This window comes from Girardinichthys multiradiatus, chromosome 15, assembly GCF_021462225.1.
Source record: "Girardinichthys multiradiatus isolate DD_20200921_A chromosome 15, DD_fGirMul_XY1, whole genome shotgun sequence".
Classification (NCBI taxonomy): Eukaryota; Metazoa; Chordata; class Actinopteri; order Cyprinodontiformes; family Goodeidae; genus Girardinichthys; species Girardinichthys multiradiatus.
This window is the reverse complement of record NC_061808.1, coordinates 31,821,998-31,844,363: the sequence shown is the minus strand read 5'-3', so window position 1 is coordinate 31,844,363 and position 22,366 is coordinate 31,821,998. Positions and strand designations below refer to the sequence as shown.

General features: G+C 40.5%; 1 protein-coding gene and 1 long non-coding RNA gene across 2 annotated transcripts in view; one reads left to right on the top strand and one right to left on the bottom strand.

Annotated features, from left to right (window-relative positions):
* Nucleotides 1-7,420: 7,420 nt before the first annotated feature.
* Nucleotides 7,421-10,288, bottom strand: LOC124882511. Its single transcript, XR_007041918.1, has 2 exons — nucleotides 10,159-10,288; nucleotides 7,421-7,869 (listed from the first exon to the last, which is right to left on the bottom strand). It is a non-coding gene; the product is annotated as an uncharacterized LOC124882511 (long non-coding RNA).
* Nucleotides 10,289-17,347: 7,059 nt separating this feature from the next.
* LOC124882181 (proenkephalin-A-like) overlaps nucleotides 17,348-22,366 on the top strand; it is a 35,166-nt gene continuing 30,147 nt past the window's right edge. Inside the window, exon 1 of the mRNA XM_047388420.1 lies at nucleotides 17,348-17,498. The gene's annotated coding sequence lies outside the window, so the exon portion shown is untranslated. The remainder of the gene's footprint in view (nucleotides 17,499-22,366) is intronic.

Below are 22,366 nucleotides of genomic sequence, written 5' to 3'. Positions count from 1 at the left end.
CTCAGGTCTCTGGGTCCATGGCTGGATTTGCTCCAGCATAGCTGGCTGCCGAAGGGACCTGATGGCTTGTCGCTGCAGCTCCCTGGGGCTTCTGCGCTGTAGCTGCTGGGTGTTCCCCCGGTTACCCGGGCTCTCCTCTGCTCTTCTCTGGGGGGGTACGTAGTCCCGGCGGTTGTTCTACTGGTACTCCCTGGCTCTGGGGGGCCTTGGATGTCTGTGTCTCCGATCTTTTCCGTATCTGCCTCGGGTCCTGGGGGGCAGGCCTGTGGCTCCTCCGCTATTGAATACTTTTATGGAGAAACCTCATACACAAGCGCTCACAGGTATTTGGATTCAGGTGTCTATAGCCACACAAATATACAGATATGCTATGACTATAATAAGCTGTGGTTGCCACTAAATACATCTTGTTTTAATTAGTACCGTGTTCTTTTCAGTGATGTTGTTGTTATATATGCATTTGTTGTTTGTCTCAGTGTTTTTGTTTCTCTCTTTTTGCAGGAGTGAAGCAGACTTTTAGGGTGTAATCTTGAATTCTCTTTATTTTCTCCAATATGTATTCTCCTTCTCTCCCTCTTATTTTTTCCCCACCTCTCTCCCTTTCTTTCTTCTTTTTTTCTTTCAATTCCATTTCCGTGTCCACTGCATTTGAAATAATACCAAAGCAATTTCTAATAAAGTCTTTTTTTTATATATATCTCAACTGGAACATTATAGCGAATGCCGTATTGCTCCACTTTTGAAAGTAAATCTGTTGGGTTTCTTCTTGGCACTCAGATAATTCTGAAACTAAACATAAAGGAATTAACTAGCATGGGACAAATAACAATTGAATATGGCAAGCCCTGTTAGAACATAATAAACAACAGGGAAATGATGAAAACTCGAAAACAAAAGAAAACTGAAACCCCAAACAACTGAGGTTTGTGACAGAGGCTGCAAAAGATTTGAGACTAAGACGAAGGTTCACCTTCCAGGAGGACAGCAACGCTACACATTCAGCCTTAGGTACAATGGCATGTAGATAAAAACAAATCTACGTGTTTATAAAATGACAAAATGTAAAAAAGTTTAAAGGTATATCTGGTTTTGCAAATTACTGTTTTTTGTGTAAAAATAAATTTGTCAAATCAATTTACATTTGATGAAAACACTGCCGTTTCTACTTATAATTCATCATTTAATCCATGTTTTGTTCATGCAACAAAACATTTGCATGAACACTAGCACTTCAGCTTCAAGGTTTTGTGAAGTTAAGCATGACCGTCCCTTTCATCAAGGTAATCACTGCCACTAGACCACCAGAGGAGCATTCATGTACACTAGACAGCTGGTGGATAGCAGCGATATCAATGAGAGACAGGCCTCACAAGGACAGCTTGTGCCTCTGGGCTGCTTATCTCAGCCTCACGGTGGACCCAATTCATCCATCACTATCAGACCTTACGCAGGTTCCCATGGCCAGGCTTTCTCACCTTCACAGGGGGCCGAGGCTATCAGCAGCTCAAGATGAGAAAACACTTGAAGCGTTGAACTTCGACACCATGAAAGTTTTTGCAAGAGCCTTTTTTTATCATCGGGGACTAAATTGTTGTAACCGCCATTGGCTGCTGATCTGTGAACGCTGGCCACAGATAGCACACATAGCTTTACAAAGCACTGATAAGGATGTTTCAACAAGAGCGAAATGAACAAGTTGGATTCTTAAAGGGTTATTTCTGCATGCCCCCATGGATGGATGGAGGGATGGACTGACAGACAGACGGATGGATGGACGGACGGATGGATGGACGAATGAATGGATGGATGGACGGATGGATGGATGGGTAGATGGACGGATGGATGGACAGACGGACGAATGGATGGATGAATGGTTGGATGGATGGTTGGTTGGATAGATGGATGGATGGACGGATGGACGAATGGATGGATGAATGGTTGGATAGATGGATGGATGGACGCAAGGATGGATGGATTTCCTTTGCTACAGTGGAAGCCACAGTAAGCACTAATGTAGCTACAGACAAAATTTGGTCACTTAGCACTGATCAGGATCAAGTTCAATTGTTTGTAAAATAAATATGCTTTAAACATGAATTAAACCATCCATCATCTTCTCCTTATTTCAGATTGGATCAAGGATGAGGGAAAACCCAGACATCCATCTCCTTAGCAACACTCAGCTGCTCCTTGGATGAATGGGGGAGGGGTTCCCAAAAAGTTTCCAGGTCAGAGCCCCTCTAAATCCCCCATAGAATCCTCTCTTGCAGGATGTGCCTGTGGACCTAACCCCTGTAGACACAGGTAGACAGGTTTAAGTTAGATGCCGTGGTAGCTGGGAGGCAGGAAAGGAAATGCACATACAAATACTGACTCTTCTTACAGTTTTAACATCTTTGCACAAACTCTGACCAGTTTTCTATGGGTCATTTTTGTACTTTTGTTCAAGTGTTTTGTATATTTTAACAGTCTTTAGCCCAGATAAGAAGCCAGTTAGGAACACTATTCTAAGCCAAAATTGTCAAATGGTGGTACAAACACCACCCTGACTGTTCCTCTGGTTTCAGTTGCTATGATATTTACATTTACCTGAATGAGGATTAATTATGGTCAAAGTACTTATTTGATTAGTCATTTATCAAAATAAGCTAACCTACTTTCACAGATGTACATTTAAGAGAATGACCTATATGCTACTTTTTGATAATGATGGCACTGAGATTTTTTTTTAAATATCACTAGCAAATACTTAGATGTTTTTCTTTTAGCTACAGGTTACACCTAGCCTTAACAGTGTGTGACTTGGTTAGAAGCAAAACATACATTGTTGTAAAAACATTTCCTAGCTTTTTTGTCACACTTTAATATTTCGGATCATAAAACTATTATAATAATATCCACCTGGCTAATGTCCGCTCCCTGCCTAACAAAATAAACAAACTGCTGCTTCTAAACCGTACAAACGTGGACTTCTGTTGATCTGCCCTTTGTTTCATTGGAACTTGGCTCAGCGAGCACACCCCTGACTGCGCACTACAGATGCCAAGCTTCCAGCTGTTTCGAGCAAACCGCAGTGTGAAGCTCTTGGGGGGGAAAAAAGAGAAGAGGTAGAGTCTGCTTTTATATAAAAGAAGGTTGGTGGACTGATGTCACAGTGGTACAGAAGACATACAGTCCTTACCTGGAGTCATTTTTGGGGCGGTAAACCTGTTTATTCACAGAGGGAGTTCTCCTCATTTTTTCTGGCTGGAGTTTACGTCTCACCACAAGTCTGAACACCAGAGGCTGAAAAACTGCTTACTAACAGATGTGGCTGAAAAACACCCATGATCTTTCATCGTTGTTCTTGGGATTTTAACAACTCAAACATCTACAATGAAGTTCCAAAATACAGACAGCATATTAAGTGTCCCACCAGGGATAAAAATACACTGGACCACTGTTACACAGCTTTAAAAGATGCATTCTGGGCTTTTACCAGGGTTGCTTTAAGACTATCTGCTTCATCTAATTCCAACATAAAGGTAGAAATAAAAACCTTTAAGCCTTTAGTTCGAACTGTAAAACGTGGATGGAGAAGGCAAAGCAGATGTTATAGGCCTGCTTTGATGGCACAGATTAGAGTGCTTTTAAAGCATCAGCCACTGATCTGAATGAACGTCCAGAAACGATCACTTCTTAGTCAGGTTTTTGTGAGGACATGTGTGTGCAGACCTAGACCATCTGCAAAGCAGGTCAGAGAAGCTACAGAGAGAAGCTACAAAACAGCTTCTCAGATGATGGCCTGACATTAGCTTGGAATGGTCTGAAAAACATCACTAACTACACGACACCCCCTCCCACCCTGAGCAGAATCCCTGTCTGGCACACAACCTTAACATCTTCTACTGCAGGTTTGAAAAGCAGCCGTTCACACCTACCACCAACTCATCTATGTCTCTCTCTGACACAAAATCTCTACATGCACCAACCACCCTCTTCTCTTCAGACTCCCTACCTAGACATAGGATCCCAGAGCAAAAGGTATATATGCTCTTTCATTGTCAGAAGACTAGAAGAGTTCAGAGTACCTGAGGTTAATGTTGTACTTGTCCCAAGAAAGTTAGTCTCACACTTGTCTTGATGAGTATTTTCTGGTTCTACTTCACTAATAGATCACATTCTTTCACTTCAGGTGAATCACTCTCAGGCCATAAATGCCACACCCACACAACCCTGGGTTGTTGTCAGAGAGGATGGGACAGTGCTAATGGCTTACTGCACCTGTAAAGCAGGATTGGGTGAAGCATGCTCCCATGCTGCTGCACTGATGTATGCACTGCTTGCAGCAGTCAATGTCAAAAATGGACAGTCCAGCACTCAGAAGGCCTGTGCCTGGGTCATTCCAGGCAAAACATTTCAAATCCAGTATCAGGAACTGAGCAAAATATCAATTACCAAGAAAAATAAATCAAAATCCACCACACTGCCCAGCATTCCTGTCCCTTCAGAGGATGAATACATGAGGTTCGGTTTGGTAAAAGTATCTGTTAAATGCATATTGGGTAAGTACTGGTATTAAGTATACTATTTGTACTTTGCTGAACACAAGGGTCTGCATCCTAAGGCTCCAGAGCCACAAGTGGCTCTTTGGATCTTCCACAGTGGCTCTTGATAACATTGGCTAAAAATAAAAAATAACTAACTAATGTTTTTTTTCCCCTGAAGATCTTTTTAAAAAACTACTTTTTACTTAAAAGGTCATGTAACATTTGTGGCTCTAAACGAGTGTTATTTAGCTGGGCCGAGGGCAAAATTTGGAAAATTTGGATTGTAATGGTTGCAGACCCCTGGCTTAACACGAATATAAACAGATGTATCAACATTAAACACTGCATTTAACTAACCTTCAGTGTTCAAAACATCTTGCTGTCAATTTCAGTAGAAAAGGCAACTAGAGAAGAGTCAGCCAGCAAAGTGTGGTTTGAGCAAAGAGCAGGCAGAGTCACAGCATTGGTCTTCCATGAGGCAGGCAGGACGGACAGTGCCATATCCTTGATTAAAAGGATTTGTTACCCTCGATCCTGTCAGGTTTCTACTGAGGCGGTGAGGTAAAGACAGAGGTACATATGGAAAGTCGACATAACCAACCAGGTTTACCCAGGTTTGGTTTTTATTAAATTTTTAAGGGATATTGCAGAGTAACAAAGTTATTATCATTACACTTCAAAGACTTAAGTGATCCAAGCTCAAGATATGTTCCCAGGCCTAACACTTCCACTATTTCATTTCTACTCTGTCAGAAAGTCAGGTAATTACACAGTTAGATAATGTTTGCATAACTGCTAATGCACAGGTTTTGGGTGTGAAGTAGTATACTCTAGGTTGTGATTGTTGTAAGAGTCATTCTAATTCATGTGTAACATAATTTTTCTAGATGGGGAAATGTAAATGAGCCAGTAGCAAGGATACATTACATCAAAGCAATGCAAGATCATCACACAGATTGCCAGGTGACAACAGCAGGCCTCATCATCAACACGTCTTTACCGTGGATCGGTGCATTGCCAGAGGGGATCATTACATGTGTCTGCCATGGCAAAGGTGTGCTTGAAATAAAATGTCCATTTACCCTCAAAAATAGCTCTCTTGCCAACAGCTATAACACTGACACAAACTTCTGTCTAGTGGAAAAAGACAATGTAATGACACTGAAGGCAAATCACAAATACATGTCACAAGTTCAAGCCCAAATGCGTATTGCAGGTGTACAGTATTGTGACTTTGTTGTGTGGAGTCCCACTGAAATGTTTATCCAACGCATTCAGTTTGATGACGTGTTCTTCAGTGAGACGTACAGCAGAGTAGTGCAGTTCCTCAAAACTAGACTTCTGCCAGAACCTTTGGGAAAGTACTACATGGTACCACGCACAGTGGTCTCCCCAATCTCAGAGAAACAGCCACATTTAGGATGCTACTGTGGTGAACCAATGGGAACTCCAGAGGATGTAGTCATCTGTGCATCAAAACTATGCAAACGAGGACACTTTCACAGGTCTTGCTTGCAGATGACAAGGGTTCCAAAAGAGTGGAAATGTTATGAATGCAGGAAGATAAAGCCAAACTGAGGAACTACACTGTTATGCAATAGACATTGTACAAAGCTAACATAACAAAAAGATATTCAATAATATTTAGTCTAAGGTTTTGTTTTCTTTTGTTCTGATGCCAGAGTTTTCCACTTCTAAACATGGTGTCATTCCAGTAATCCCACTTCGGGTTATTTTCCAACGAAGTCGAAATACCTTATGAAGGTACTGCGATTGTCTTGTTATCTTTGTTTTGTTTTTATCCTGTCTTAATTTTGTGCGTTATTAAAATCACAATTAAAAAATGGTGACATGTTTCTCATATGTTTCTCTTTAGTAGTAAACCTTTAAAACATTAAATATTGTAATAATGAAACAAGTATATCGTTTGATCAACAAAAGTCAGATTTATTTCAAAATGAAATACTTTGTGGGTTGGGATGTTTAATTCTGCATGTCATCACTCTGGTGGAAAAACAGGAGGGCAAAGATTACTGAGGGTACAACACACTTTCACCATTTTGTCTAGTGGCTAGAGTCCATCTGAGGCTGAATAACCAAGTGATATGGGTATGGTTCCTTGCAAAATAGAGTACTTATTCCTTACAAGTCCTATAATTCTCTCCACATGGATGCGCACAGCTGCCAGTCCTCTCAGCGACTCGATTTCTTCTGGGTGAAGCTGTGCTTTTTCTTTGGTAAAGGATGGTATCTTGAGTTGTGCATTGACAAGTCCTACAGAATCTGTTACATTAAATCCTCTGTCAGCAAGAACCACATCCCCAGGGGACAACAGGTCAAGATATCAAATATGCACCGTCGCATACTTATCCCTTGTCCTACCACCCCAACCTTTTGAAACAAAGCTAATGACCCCTTGTGCTGTTATGGAAATGAGATATTTAACTATATTATGATGTTTATATTGTGAATAGGTTTGTGCACGTGCTCTCATCTCTTTAAGTCTTTCAATGAATATCTCAAAGCAGTCAATAATACTAGTGCAATTTTTGAAGTTTTTTTCTGACACATGGGAAGACTAATTAAAATCTGATCTCTGCTTGGCCACCTTATAATATTACACAGCCGGAAATACATGACATTCAGTGTGTTATTGAAAACCCTACTAGCAGTTGATGTTGATGTATGAAAACAATGACCTAGGAAAGAAAAGTGGTAAATTCATTCTGAAGCACATTAATGTTAGTAAAAACTGCTGAAAAGGTGACAAACATGACTTAACATTAAGTAATGGTGATATAAAAGAGAATACAACAATCAATTTACAGTAAGAAGGCAGGCCAGTTAACTTATTGACTCTCATCTTTGCCTTGGAAACATTCTCTACTGAATGTTAATGAATCTACTTGACCCTTGAGTTTACAGATTTCAGTCCTTAATCTCATACATTCTTCATTGAGTCTTTTAATTGTGACTTGGCAAGAAGCATTGGTACAAGTACCATGCATCGCCAATCCAACCTCCAGTCTGTCTTCTCCATCCTGCTGGTCATTGCCATCTACCTCCTGTCTGTCTTCTCCTCCATCCTGCTGGTCATCATCATCCACCTCCTGTCTGTCTTCTCCTCCATCCTGCTGGTCATTGCCATTCGCTTCCTGTCTGTCTTCTACTTTTCCCGTCTCTCCTCTGTCAGCATCAATCACTGCTCTTTTTCTTTTTAGAGCCTGAGTGTGTTCAAACCTGGCCATTTGATAAATCCTCTTTCGCTTGTTTGGAGAACTTAGATGAGGAAATATTGTTGGCACGCAGTCTGGGCTTAGTGGGTTTTAGCTTTTTGCACCTGATGAGACAAAGGTTTCAGTTAATGTAACTAGGTCTGTGTCCACAGAAGCTACAACAAAGAAACCAGAGAAATGAAACATCTTGCTAGGTTAATCTAAGATCAGCACAATATATCATCAATATTGGTGCACCACCCAAAGTAATAGACACTAAAAAGTATAAATACTGTTTGTGGTACAGCAGTGGCCATAAAATACAACAATTAGGAGACAGATTAAAATCTCCTATGCGGTTTGACCAAATTTGAGTCATAAGACAGCAGGGACTGCAGGGGGACGTCTCCTGGAAACATAGCTTGTAATACCGTAAGTTTTCAACTTTTGTTGCTGTATACAGGTAGTTCTCAAAATATTAGCATATTGTGATAAAGTTCATTATTTTCCATAATGTCATGATGAAAATTTAACATTCATATATTTTAGATTCATTGCACACTAACTGAAATATTTCAGGTCTTTTATTGTCTTAATACGGATGATTTTGGCATACAGCTCATGAAAACCCAAAATTCCTATCTCACAAAATTAGCATATTTCATCCGACCAATAAAAGAAAAGTGTTTTTAATACAAAAAACGTCAACCTTCAAATAATCATGTACAGTTATGCACTCAATACTTGGTCGGGAATCCTTTTGCGGAAATGACTGCTTCAATGCGGCGTGGCATGGAGGCAATCAGCCTGTGGCACTGCTGAGGTCTTATGGAGGCCCAGGATGCTTCGATAGCGGCCTTTAGCTCATCAAGAGTGTTGGGTCTTGAGTCTCTCAACGTTCTCTTCACAATATCCCACAGATTCTCTATGGGGTTCAGGTCAGGAGAGTTGGCAGGCCAATTGAGCACAGTGATACCATGGTAAGTAAACCATTTACCAGTGGTTTTGGCACTGTGAGCAGGTGCCAGGTCGTGCTGAAAAATGAAATCTTCATCGCCATAAAGCTTTTCAGCAGATGGAAGCATGAAGTGCTCCAAAATCTCCTGATAGCTAGCTGCATTGACCCTGCCCTTGATAAAACACAGTGGACCAACACCAGCAGCTGACACGGCACCCCAGACCATCACTGACTGTGGGTACTTGACACTGGACTTCTGGCATTTTGGCATTTCCTTCTCCCCAGTCTTCCTCCAGACTCTGGCACCTTGATTTCCGAATGACATGCAGAATTTGCTTTCATCCGAAAAAAGTACTTTGGACCACTGAGCAACAGTCCAGTGCTGCTTCTCTGTAGCCCAGGTCAGGCGCTTCTGCCGCTGTTTCTGGTTCAAAAGTGGCTTGACCTGGGGAATGCGGCACCTGTAGCCCATTTCCTGCACACGCCTGTGTACGGTGGCTCTGGATGTTTCTACTCCAGACTCAGTCCACTGCTTCCGCAGGTCCCCAAGGTCTGGAATCGGCCCTTCTCCACAATCTTCCTCAGGGTCCGGTCATCTCTTCTCGTTGTGCAGCGTTTTCTGCCACACTTTTTCCTTCCCACAGACTTCCCACTGAGGTGCCTTGATACAGCACTCTGGGAACAGCCTATTCGTTCAGAAATTTCTTTCTGTGTCTTACCCTCTTGCTTGAGGGTGTCAATAGTGGCCTTCTGGACAGCAGTCAGGTCGGCAGTCTTACCCATGATTGGGGTTTTGAGTGATGAACCAGGCTGGGAGTTTTAAAGGCCTCAGGAATCTTTTGCAGGTGTTTAGAGTTAACTCGTTGATTCAGATGATTAGGTTCATAGCTCGTTTAGAGACCCTTTTAATGATATGCTAATTTTGTGAGATAGGAATTTTGGGTTTTCATGAGCTGTATGCCAAAATCATCCGTATTAAGACAATAAAAGACCTGAAATATTTCAGTTAGTGTGCAATGAATCTAAAATATATGAATGTTAAATTTTCATCATGACATTATGGAAGATAATGAACTTTATCACAATATGCTAATATTTTGAGAAGGACCTGTATTTTACTGTCATCATGTTGCCTAAATTCAATTGAATGTTATGTAAAAATACTACATTGATCTCAAAGATTCTGCTGTAGACAGATATCTAAGCTAACAACTGCAATCTCTGAAGCAAAATATTCAGATCTTCATATCAAATGCATTTGTTACACATGGTATCCAATCAGTTTCATTCTAATCACTTAATTTTCTGAAAAATATGTACAAGACATTAACTCCAGTTGGCAGTAGCTTGAGCTAGCTCTCCTGACGTGCTTTGAAACTCACATAATACGAAATGTGCACTGCACAGACGGCTTCTTCCTATTTCGGTAAGTGATAAAAAGAAATATTTGGGTCACCTTTCTTATTATCACACCCAACTGCACAACATATGGACGGCATTTTCGACGACCGCTGCACCAAAGAAGGTACTCAATATGGCGGCAGCTAGAGTTCGGTGAGCGTGTGACGTGTCTGTAACGTCAGCTGCAAGGCATCTATAGACGACATGGAAGCAATGTTAAACCTGCTGCTTAGTCAATAGCTTTTTGTCAGACTCAAATTAAAAGAAGACAGTGAGGGCAGGGTGCGTACAGCAAGTCCAAACAGGAGACAGTGGGAACACATAGAGTGATATCAAACCGAAGGATGCGAGCTAGACAACATGTGAGGGTAAGCTAATGGTACCTAATGCTAGCTTGCTATAGTTGTCATAAATGATCGTAGAACTTTAGGATGTCTGATCAAATGTATAGTTTCCTGTGCAACAAACTGCTTTTAGCTCTGGAGCGATAAGATACAACTTATGTGTGCCCTTAAGGAAGAGAGAGCCCATCGCACTGTGGAAGCTAGCTACAGGCTCAGAATACAAAAAGTTTGAGCATCTTTTTGGAGTCAGCATCACAACTTAGTGGAGGTGTGTGCAGGACTTTTGTACTACTGCAGATATAAAAATATTCTTGTTGACTTCCCAGCCCTGACCTCAAACATGTATCCTTGTATCTCATTGTCAGGTATGGAGTCATTTACTGCAGCTTACCTTGACGATATTGTCATTTACAGCAACTCATGGCAGGAACATTTAATTTATCTGAGACGTGCTGCAGACCATCAAGCAAGCTGGCCTGACTATTCATCCCAAGAAATGTTCATTGGCAAAGAAGGAGCTGCAATATTTAGGCCATATCCTGGGTGGAGAAGTCATAAAGCCAGTGAAAGACAAGGCGTAGGCAATCAAGGCTGCAGAAAGACCAACAACCAGGAGGCAAGTCAGGTCCTTTTTGGGCCTGGTAGGTTGGTATCGTTGATTTATCAGGAACGTTTCTGCTAGAGCCGCTCCACTTTCTGACCTCACTGGAATATCAAAAACAAAAATTGTGTGGGGAGAAGCACAGGAGAGGGCCTTCCAGGATTTGAAGCAGACACTGTGTCAAGAACCTGTACTGCAGAGCCCAAACTTCACTTTACCCTTCATCGTTCAGACTGATGCATCTGCCAGGGGAATTGGTGGGGTTCTTTTGCAGGGAGAAGCAGAGAAGAAACCAGTCGCCTACATTAGTAGGAAGTTGTTTCCGCGAGAGACCAGATATTTGGTGGTGGAACTGGAGTGTCTGGCTATCAAATGGACGATTGACTCTCTTAGATATTATCTTTTGGGGCGAGAGTTCACTCTGGAGACTGACCATCGGGCACTGAAATGGTTGGAAGCCATGAAAGACACAAACAGTCGCATAACATGATGGTTTCTGTCTCTTCAACCTAATCGGTTTAAGATAGGCTACATTCCAGGAAAAGAGAACAGAGTCGCAGACTTTTTGTCTCGCTGTGAACCGCAGCGAGTCTCCTGAAGGGAAGTGTGAGGGATTTACCCCCTCCCTAACAGGTGCTGTTTTTTGTACTTCCAATATTCTTATTTAGTTGGTAAATGTATTGCTTTGTTGGAAGGAAGTTATTTGCTTTATTTAATATTTTGTTTTAATCATTCTCTCTTCTCTTTGAGGTCACCTGGTCTTGTGTTGCCATGGAAGCACGCCCATGAGCAGTGCTGACAAGGACCTGGTGTTTTCAATCAGCCTCAATGGGAAAATCCATTGTTTGAGAGAGAGAGAGATGTTTTCTGGATTTTGATTGGGCCCAGATTGTTTTTGTTTTAGTTTTGAAGTTGTTATTTGTAATTATGTAAATATTTTTCTAGGAATATAGTTTAGTACAAATGTTTTTCTATCTGGAAATGTAAAGGTTGACTCCACCCCTTAATTAGTCCAGGTAGGAGCCAATGCTTTAAACACCAGGTGTGTTAGATCAGTGAGGAAGCTCTCCCTCCTGTGATTGGAATGTATGTGATGCTGTGAACTAGAAGGAAATGTTTGAAGAACGGCATTAAAAAAAAGTCAGAGCTCTACAATTCCTGGATTCTGTCTGATTTTTTTCGTCACAAACCAACACTCATCATAGATTTTGACAATAAACCTCTGTGTCTTAAAAATGTCTCTGTTTTGTACTCATTACAGTGACTTTATGAGACATGGAATGCTAAAAGAAAAAGAAAAATAATAATCCAACCGTTTTGTATGATTTGGTCAACTTAATTATGAACAATTAATTTAAAAAAACCAAAACTGTCATAATGTTATCTTCCGACCTGACCCACATGCAGAGAACAACCAGAGACAGATGAGATTAGTGAATGTTTAGTTAAACAAATGATCCTGGGAATAGGAAACAAGACTGGAATTGTCTGGCTGCGGGAGAAGAGCAGAGTTACAAACTGGACCTCAGAAAACGCACCAGAACTGATTGTGTAGCTTACAGGTAAGCGCAGGGAAACCCACCAGGGGGAATGGTCATAGATCCAGTGGTGTAAGAAAAAGTGGCTCGCCTTGACCGCCGTGTTCGTTGAGACGGGGCCGACAGAATGTGCTCGGAGGACGGACAGGATTCACTTCGCTGGTGGCTCACAGAAGAGTCAGCCTGAAGGTTCAATTCGAGACTAGGTTCAGACCGATTCTTTAAATCTCTGGTCAACTCCGTCGGATCCAGAGGTAAGGCACCTGGAAGTGTCAGGACAGGCAAAATCAGTGCAAGTTTACAGAAAATTTCAGAAATAACTTTCAAGCTATGAGAGTAGATTTCAGGGGAGGCCAGTAGATGTACCGCAAGGGCAAAACACTCAGGCAACGAAGTGCAGGCGCAGCCTCTTCATATACTGCCCAGTTGATAAGCCTGATGAGCTGCACCTGTCCCTTCTCCAGCACCTCAATTCAACAGCACCTGGCGGTAAAATGGTTATCTGCAGGCAGACACACCACGGATTCTGACAAAAACGAATTAAATTCCATTAAACACTAGCCCAGTATTAGGAAATACAAATTCTAGTATGGAACAGAATACCCTAATATAAAGAGTAAACAGTACCCTTTTTTATGCATAGACAAATCTAAGAATAGAGTTGTGTGATCACTTCAACCATTAACAAAATTAACTTATTTAGGTCATTTTTTCTTGAAAATGATCCATCAATGCATATTAATATCAATGACGTCACGTTTTTGGCCTGACTCAGCTTGCTTGGAATCCCGGCAACATGTTGAGTAGATACTAGTGGAAAAGGACCACAACTGGCCCCCATTTTCACGCAGATCTTAGAAAGCTTATTTTACTGTGTTAGGTTCTTTCCTGCTTCAAGCATTCCACCATAATCCTGGTCTCCAGAAAAAGCATCTTCATGGGGTGAAATGACTACAGGTCTGTCCCCCTGAAGTCTGTGGTCATTAAATCCTTTAATTGACCAGTGTTAACGTATGTGAAGGACTTCACAGACCTCCTGCTGGACCCCATGCAGTTCCTTCATTGGGCACACAGGTTAGCAGATGATGCATTCAACTTCATCCTGCAACACCTAAACCACCCAGGGACGTACGCCAGATTTCTGCTTGTGGACTTCAGCTCAGCCTTCAAATCCATCAATCCAGACATCCTCCACCAGAAGCTCAACCAGCTTACAGTACCGGCCCCCATGGTTGGTGGATCACCAGCTTCTAGACTGAAAGGCAGCAGTAGGTGAGACTTTGAGCATGTTCTCTTGCACTTAAACTATCAGTACCGTTGTCCCCCAGGGATGCCATAATTCAGTCTTTCCTGTCTTCGTCCATCTCAGTGTGGTTTGGCTCGTCCACAAAACAGGACAGGCCCAGACTGCAATGAACAATTAGGTCTGCAGAGAGAATCATCAGGGCCGTCCTTCCTTCCGTCCAGGACTTGTACAGGTCTAGGTTCAGGAAAGGGCAGCTAACTTCTCTGCAGACCCCACACATCCTGGACACAAACTGGTTAGACTTTTACCTTCAGGTCTGTGCTACAGAGCGCTATTTGCAAAAACAAGCCACCACAGAGACAGTTTCTTTCCCCAGTCTCCTTTTCCATATTAACTCTAGTTTATGGGGGCTCTCTTTTTGCATTAGAAGGAATTTTGCGCGCAGCTCAGCAAGCTCCACTGACTTGCTACCGAGCCTACTCCCCGTGCCGTGTAACGCCCACTGTTGATAACTCATGCTTGATTTGTAAAACTGGTGGAAATGCGCATCAGTGCTCAACAAAGCACCAAAGTGCGAAGGCATGGGAACCGAACTGGTTCAAGAACAAGAGTTCCTTTGGTGCCCAGTGCCATGCATATTTGCATGAATTCAACCTTCTCTTCCTCTTTTGTAAAAACCCTATATATGTAGATCTTTAGAAAAAAATATTTTTAAAATGTCTTCATTGAGAGAAAAGTGAAACCTAAGTCAAATCCCTTGTTTGGCGAATAAAGCTGATTTTGATCCAGTTTCCATGATTCAACAATAAAGAAACTGGGCAAAAATGGGATCCATGGGAATGTTCCAGGATAAAGAAAAAACAACACTTTTGAGCAAGAGGAACTAAAAGGTTTTAAATCAATTTAAATTTGCGGTTTGATGGAAATAAGTTATCGTTTAATCCAAACCAAAACAAAAGAAATGCTATTTGGGAACCTTAGATCTCATCTAGAAATCCAAATACAGCTAAATGGAGTGGTGTAAATATTAAACGGGGAACATAAATCAAACTTTCTTAAACAATAATAAAAAGTTAGAATAATAATAATAATGAGCCTTTATTTATCCAGATTAAACCTTATTGAGATTTAAAATCTCTTTTCCAAGAGGGATCTGGCAAGACAGCAGCACTATTTACAGGTATCAAAAATTAGATTTATTTAGTGACATACATTCATATAGTTTTAAAAGAATAAAAAATGTTATTGATGATAAAATAAGCTGGAAACCTGAAATTAGATATATGCAAAGTAAACTGTCAAAATATCTTTTCATACTGAACAAAGCCAAAAAGGTCCTGAAAGATAAAGCTCTCCACTTTCTTTACTGTTCCTAGTTTTATCTTAATGGAGTTATTGTGCAGAGATTTTGGGCAATATTTACAAAACTTCCCTACAGTCATTGATAAAATTGCAAAAACAAACAATAAGTGTAATTAATAAGGTCAAACAGCTATTATCTTGTATAAAGTCAAAAATAATTTTTTACCGGTCAACATTCAAAAGCTTTTTCTTTTTAAACAGAAGTACTGTATAACTAAAGGGACAAATATGAGTTTAAAAACTGCAGTAAGAACTCCAAGAAAGAGCCTTTGTATATTGGTGCATGGGGTGAAACTATATGAAACATGATAAATGTGGAGCTCAAGCAAAGTCCAAGCATAAAACAGTTTAATGCACTGTTTAAGAAGATGGTCATCACAGCATATTAATGTGAGAAATATCTATTCAATTATTACTGTTATTATTATTGTTGTTAATATTAGTGATTGACATTATTAGTTTTTATTGTTAATATCATTAGCACTTTATATTGACACACAGATAATTATGAGTGAAATTACGGATGCTTGCTTATACTGGCATGTAAATTTTAAAAGCACAAATATATTGGATGATGTAATTTATTATGAAAGTTGAAATTTATAATTAAACTAATATCTATAGGACGAGGAAGTGATCAGAATTTTGTTCCTCAAAAAAAAGTTTAAAAATACGTTTATACTTCTACCTACTCCATTAAATGTGTAGATTTTAAGGAGCTTTAGTTGTTTTTCATTTGTTTTTGTTTTATATTTTTTCTTTTGTAATTTTGTTTTTCCTTTGGTTATACTTTCAATAAATTCAAATTCAAATCTGTATGATCTACATGTCTTTTCTGAAGGCGTGTGTCCTCTGACATAAAACTAACATGACCTTAAAGGAATGAATATCATACCTACCGTTAAAAATGGTGGTGGCAGTGTGATGGTTTGGGGCTGCTTACTGCTTCAAGACCTGGATGACTTGTGACAACTAATGGAACCACCAATTCTTTTCTCTAGCTAAAAATCATGAAGAAAAATGTCTGACCATCAGTTAGTGAGCTTGAGCTCAAGGGCAATTGGTTTAGGGCAGGAATTTATTTGGACTGGCTTTTTATAATTCTGGGCTTAAACGTGACTGAGATACTGTCGCATGACCTTAAATATTCGGTTCGTGCTCAAAACCTTTTTAATGCAGCTGACTCAAAACAATTCTGCCAGGAAAAGTGGGTGAGCGTTTTAAATGGCATGTGTTGCTGCCATGGCTTATTAGGTCAAGGAAATTTCTTTTCACACAGGGCCATTTTAGTTTAAATAAAACAGCTTTTTGTATTTACTGAGATTATCTTTCTCTGATATTAAAAATTGTTTGATGATCTGAAAAAAGAATACTTTTTCACAGCCCTTATAAAAAGAGAAAAAAAAAATCCCACTTCCACCTTATATAGTGCTTTGCATTTATTTTCATCTAGTGAGGTTATCAGGAGCCCTTTGGGGCAAAAGTGATTCAAGACTTTGTGTTTTACAATAATTATCTTAGAAAAAACAGTAATTAAGTATTCATCTTGATTAAGACCTCAGTAAAGCTCTGGGGCTTTTATCTTGAAATGTCTTGTATGACTAATGTGTCGCCAGCCTGTCTCCGTCCATTGACTTTACTGCTCTACATAATTCATTATTTAATTTAGAAAGATAATACTGTCTCACATCAAGGTGTGGCATCATTACAAAATCCAAAACCTTGTTAGTTTAACCTTTCCCAACACAAACAACCTGATCGACCCACGATGATGTCCATGGCGCCGCTTTTCACGCTCTTGCTCACCTTCCATTCTTGGAGAAAGCATCTGATTGGAAACTCCATTGTCTCCCTGACCTTAACAGCAGGTCGGTGTTGGTTATGCCTTCCACGGACATCTTAAACACAGAACACAGAGGTTCTAGATCAATCCCCATAGTGGGTGCTGCAAATTTTTAGAGCCCCCATTAGCTGGCTCAATGAGGATGAAACTGGTGGCGTAGGCGATGCCTCCTTACGTCACTGCGGCCCACTGGTTTGTGTGCCTGCGTAACAGAACAGGGGAATCCACCTCTTTCCCCTGCTCTCCTGTGGTATGAATGGTGATGTACAGGAGAAGGGAGGGGGCTGAGGGAACTAGAGGGTTGAGCCAGGAGGGAAGGGGTGTGCCATTATAAGAAGCCTCAGAGGAGGCACGCGTTTAGTTGTTGAAACCCTGAGCCTAAGGATACGAGCTGAGCCACCAAACTCTCCCAGTGCCTGCAGAAGGGAGGACTCAGAGAAATCCTTACGTCACTGTTACAGGTAAGGAGAAAACTTTCTTTCATGCGTGCGTGAGCCTACCTGTGTGGAGGGATGCGGGTGTTTGCCTGAAATATTGAAAAAATGTGTTTAAAGATGAAAAAATTCTTGATCACTCAATAAGATTAATCTTCTGTATGCACAATTCAGGTGATAAATGATTTTTTACCCCGTCTGTCTTCTCTCTTCTATCTCCGACTGGCTTTATGATTTTGATATGCGACCCCTGAGGTGGTTCTGTAAACAGCCCTTCTTGTCTAAAGGAAGATCTTTTTTTTTTCCATTACTCTGTTTGTGTCCCTGTGGCTCTAAAGGTACCACAGTCATCATCATCATTACGCACACTGCACCTGATTACCACTTCATTAAAGGGAAAAAAGTCATGATGAGAAAGTACAGAGCTGCAACCTGTTCTGGGCACACACAGAATCTACAAAGGGATAAATAGGATTAGACGGAATTTTGAAATCATTTAAATTTCCTGAAATTTCCTGTTTTCCTGGATGGATTAACCAAAAGAGCACCAGCAGAGGTCAATGAGCTACTTACTATGCCTCTCCTGAATCAATTTATTCATTGCCTGTTGTGGCTAATCATGGATTATCGCACGTCAGATTGAACACACAAAGAGTCTCCAACAAAAGCTTGTTCATTGTTCCCGGAGCAGCTCCGGTGTCAACCTGTAGTGCGGGAAAAGAGAAAGAAAAGAAGAGCTCAGGAAGTGGATCTGCTGTTATTATGCTAAACACACAATAATGATGATTGTAATGATAATGGTAATGAATGTGCATAATCTGTTCCCATTATCAATAAAGACGATACTCACGCAGACCGGGAGAAAATGGGTGCCTAATGTGCTATTCTCGGATAAATGACTCCACATTAGGGGAATGTTTTATGAAGACTGGAATGTTTACAGGATAGAAACAAATGTAGTATTTTGGAAGTACAATTGGTTAACTGAATTTATTTATTTAGTTTGCTTTCCGTTCAGTGTTTGCATAGAAAACATGAGGTGAAATCTCATCTTGGATTGTAGACCGTTTGATTTTGAAAATATTCTTCAGAACTAAAGATTTGCGTTTAAAAATGTATATTGCAATAATCTCATGTTTCTATTTGATAAGTTCCAAAAGAATATTTTTGTCTGTGGTCTGATTTCTGAAAACTGGTTTGTAGGTGTGCGCTGATTACCAGTAAAGTTCTTGTAATAATAAGGCAGACAAAGAGAGAGAGTATCTGTGTTTCTTCAGCTCTAAGGAGAGTAGAGTTTGCAGTGCCCCCTTCCCCAACCTGTTGCTGTGCAGTGCTTGTTTGCTTGCTGATAGTATTCTTCTACACTTTCCCACACTTACAACAAAAGAATCTGGCTTTTTGAAACGGATTTTGGTTGAGAAGAACACGGACCGTCAGGGTGTGGAAAATAAAGGGCTGCCACTGATCACTCTCATTGAGATAAAACCGTTTTAAAACTACAGTTTCCAAGCCTCAAGATGCATGTCAGCTACTCAACCTCCTGTAGGCTGAATACTGGAGCAGATAAGCTGACTAATTACCAACTTTCAGCTTCTTTTATGCTCATAATTGATGTAAAGAAAAAGAGGGCAATAACAATTTCTTTGCAAAAACTACTTAAAAACAACTATATTTTGATGAAATCTTTGTATTTAAATAATAAATGGAGGTTAATAATAGTTAGAATCAATGTTTTATGTTATTTTAACAGCAAATCTCTGAGTTCACATCGGGAAGCCATCATAGCCAACATTTACTCAAGGTTATCATCCTTTATCCCATAGTGGCCCATGCTTACTGATTTCCGTAGCGATCCCAAACACCAGATATGCTATCACCTGTTGGTCCACTCCGCCACTGCCTCCCAGACCCTTACATTCTGCAGTTCAACGCTTCCCCACTGGCCTCTCTGTTGACACCTCGGCAAAACTAAGGAGCTTGTCTTGGGCGAGCAAGATTGCCTTCTCTGGGCTCCGTGTCCAATGGATTGGTGCAGGTGTCAATGCATCTTAACAGCAACCAGATCAATGATGACACCATGTCAGCCGCCTAAGTCTGCATAATTTCAGCTGCACAGCCAGAACTGGTACTCGGGAGCGCATCATTGCTGCACAAAAAGCTTTCTGTTTTTCCACCTGTGAGGCAATGATTCTGCTCCAACGGCTGACATTTGTTTTTACATTTTGACGTCAACTTTGTTTGGGTGCATCCTTGATGGTTATTTCTCTTCGTGTCAGCGTTTCTCACTCTATTGTTGTGTCATATCAAATTATTAAAGCCAACAAATAAACATCATCTTTCTCTGCAGGTTTACAGGAGGATAAAGCATCGAAATTCACTCCACAGCATTGTGAATCTGCTATCTTCTGCAGACTCTCATATCTAAACCATGCATCAGCTTCTGCCTGTGTTGAGGGTTTATCAGCCAAACACACAGCCCCTCTGTCTTAGATCTGCTCTGTGCTTGAGTAATATTGTTTTGGGGCTATTAACCCAGCTTCGTGGTGGCCAAATGAGATGATTGTTGATGTCATTCTCCCACTATGAAGGGCTTATCTGATGCTTTGGCTGATTCCGGGAAAAGTGTCACCCAATTCAGCCTCTACGCTTAGGTACAAATAAGCTCCAGTTAAGCGCTACCCCGCTTGTACGTCTAATGGAGACAGTAGTAACAATATGCTCATTAGATCAGACTTGAGTGTGCCTAGAAAGATGCCAAAAATTTATATAATTAGTACCATTCCCATTTAATGTTTGGTATAAATGAGTGTTAGCGTAACCTCTGTGGGAAAGGACAAGGAAAAAAAGAGGCGCAGTTTGTCTTATTGCGACTCAATTTATTCTCTCAGCAGTGTGCACTAGATGAGACTTCCTAAATAACAGCACTGTAAGATAAAGACAGTAGCAGGGGTTGTGATTTTCCAGCAGATGTGAAGAAGCTGAGATTATGACAAAGAAAATTAGCGAGACAGAAAGAATCATTGCCGCATGGGTCGGCATCATTGAGAGTATTAGCATCTCCTCTGCTTCATGACCTGTCAGTTTGGAACCTGTGCGGTGAGACTTGCATCTGGTAACGGGTCAGGTAATAGATGCAGTCAGGACATAGGCTGCATCCATGGCAGAAATGTCCAAATCGGATTAGGGTTATTTGCTCAGATTCGTCATTTCGGAAGCACCCTGCGTGGCAGGGCCTGACACCTCCGCTGCTCGTGGTCATCTAAACTCTCCAGAGTCACACACTCTTTATCAGTGGCTGCACAGGATGGATTTACCTCCGTGATTATCCTGTGACTGACTAAATCCTCTACAAACTAAAGGTTATAACGAAGTTACCTGTAGGTGCAGCCCAAATGAGAGCCCGGTTGTCTTGTTGTGGGGGTATTGGACTGTGTGTTTAGAACAAAAAAGGAATGTTAACTGAAGAATAAATAAAAGCCAACATTAGTTTTCAATTGACTGTCCAAGTAATTCACTAACAATTTATCTTCCAGACATCAAGGGTGGTGCATGTTTTTCTTCCTATGCCATAAAATTGTTTAGGCTTTTTAAGCCAATGGACGGGAGATTTTCTTTAACAAGGTAAACAATTAATAACTTAATGAAAGATGGCTGCTGATTCTTAATTTGTGCTCCATTAAAGGTAAAAATGGTCAAAACAATTATGGCGTTATTTCATTAAAGTTGGGGGTTTTTAATTCATTTGGATATTGCCTATTGCCTGGTAGTCAGAACAATATAAGAGAGTGAGAGATGCTTTTATTCTGTTAACGCTTAATCTGCTCTTGTATCGCTTGGAAAGCTTGTATTGCTCTCATGTCAAAATCCTGATAATTACACAGAAATATGAAAAACCTCAATAACTATAGGAATTATTATAGCAGTGGTGCAGGGGTAAAACGTGTGACCCATATTCAGCGGCTTCAGTCCTGAACGCAGCCGTCGCAGGTTTGACTCCCGGCCCAGGCAACCTTTCATGCATGTCTTCCCCCTCGCTCCGCCTCTTTTCTGTCTGCGTACTTTCGAAAAACTGAGAAAAATACAGGCCACCAGTTCCACAAAAAACATTTCAAAAAGTAGTAATTATTTTGTGAGGCAAAGTAACTGAGTCACAGTTAAAATAGCCTAAAAATATTTTTGAAGTCCCCTCATTTGGGTGTTTCTATGCTTTGGATGCCCAAAGTGTTCCCAAAGGTACACCTTCTGAACTGGACTTCTTAGTTCTTTTGCTGATTTCTGCATTCCACTGTTTCCTATTACTAAACTAAGTAATACAATTCCACTGTATCCTGGATAATTAAAAAAATAACAATGTTAACCCATCTGACAAATACAGTCATCCATGTGAAATGCTGTAATGGTTTAAAACATTTGTTTGATTTGCTTATAGTTAAATGTGTCTGTGATACCACTGGAGTAAGATAAATATTAAGCCTGTGATCCATTCCTTAGAAATATAGATTTACAAAATAGTTCAAAAGAACTTGTAGAATATGTCCCAACATTAATTACAGTATTATTACATCTTAGCAGTTCTGGGAAGATTGTTCTATGGTATATTTTGATGAATAATTAACATATGGACATTGCAAAGCTCTACCTGTCCCAGTTATACAGAATTAGCACAATATTCCACTTGCAGGTTAATGCATCAGAAATACTACAATTACTTTGTACAGGAAATACAATCCACGTCTGAGCTGTGCAGCTTAGAACAATTCTCAATAACAGTCAGGCGTAGGCTGCTCTGTTACTATGTCCCGCACCTTCATGAATGAAGCCGGTCTTTCAGAACCACAGGAGGTGTACACCTGGGTTCAGATCAAGCACTATGCATTAATCTTTCTAAGACATCT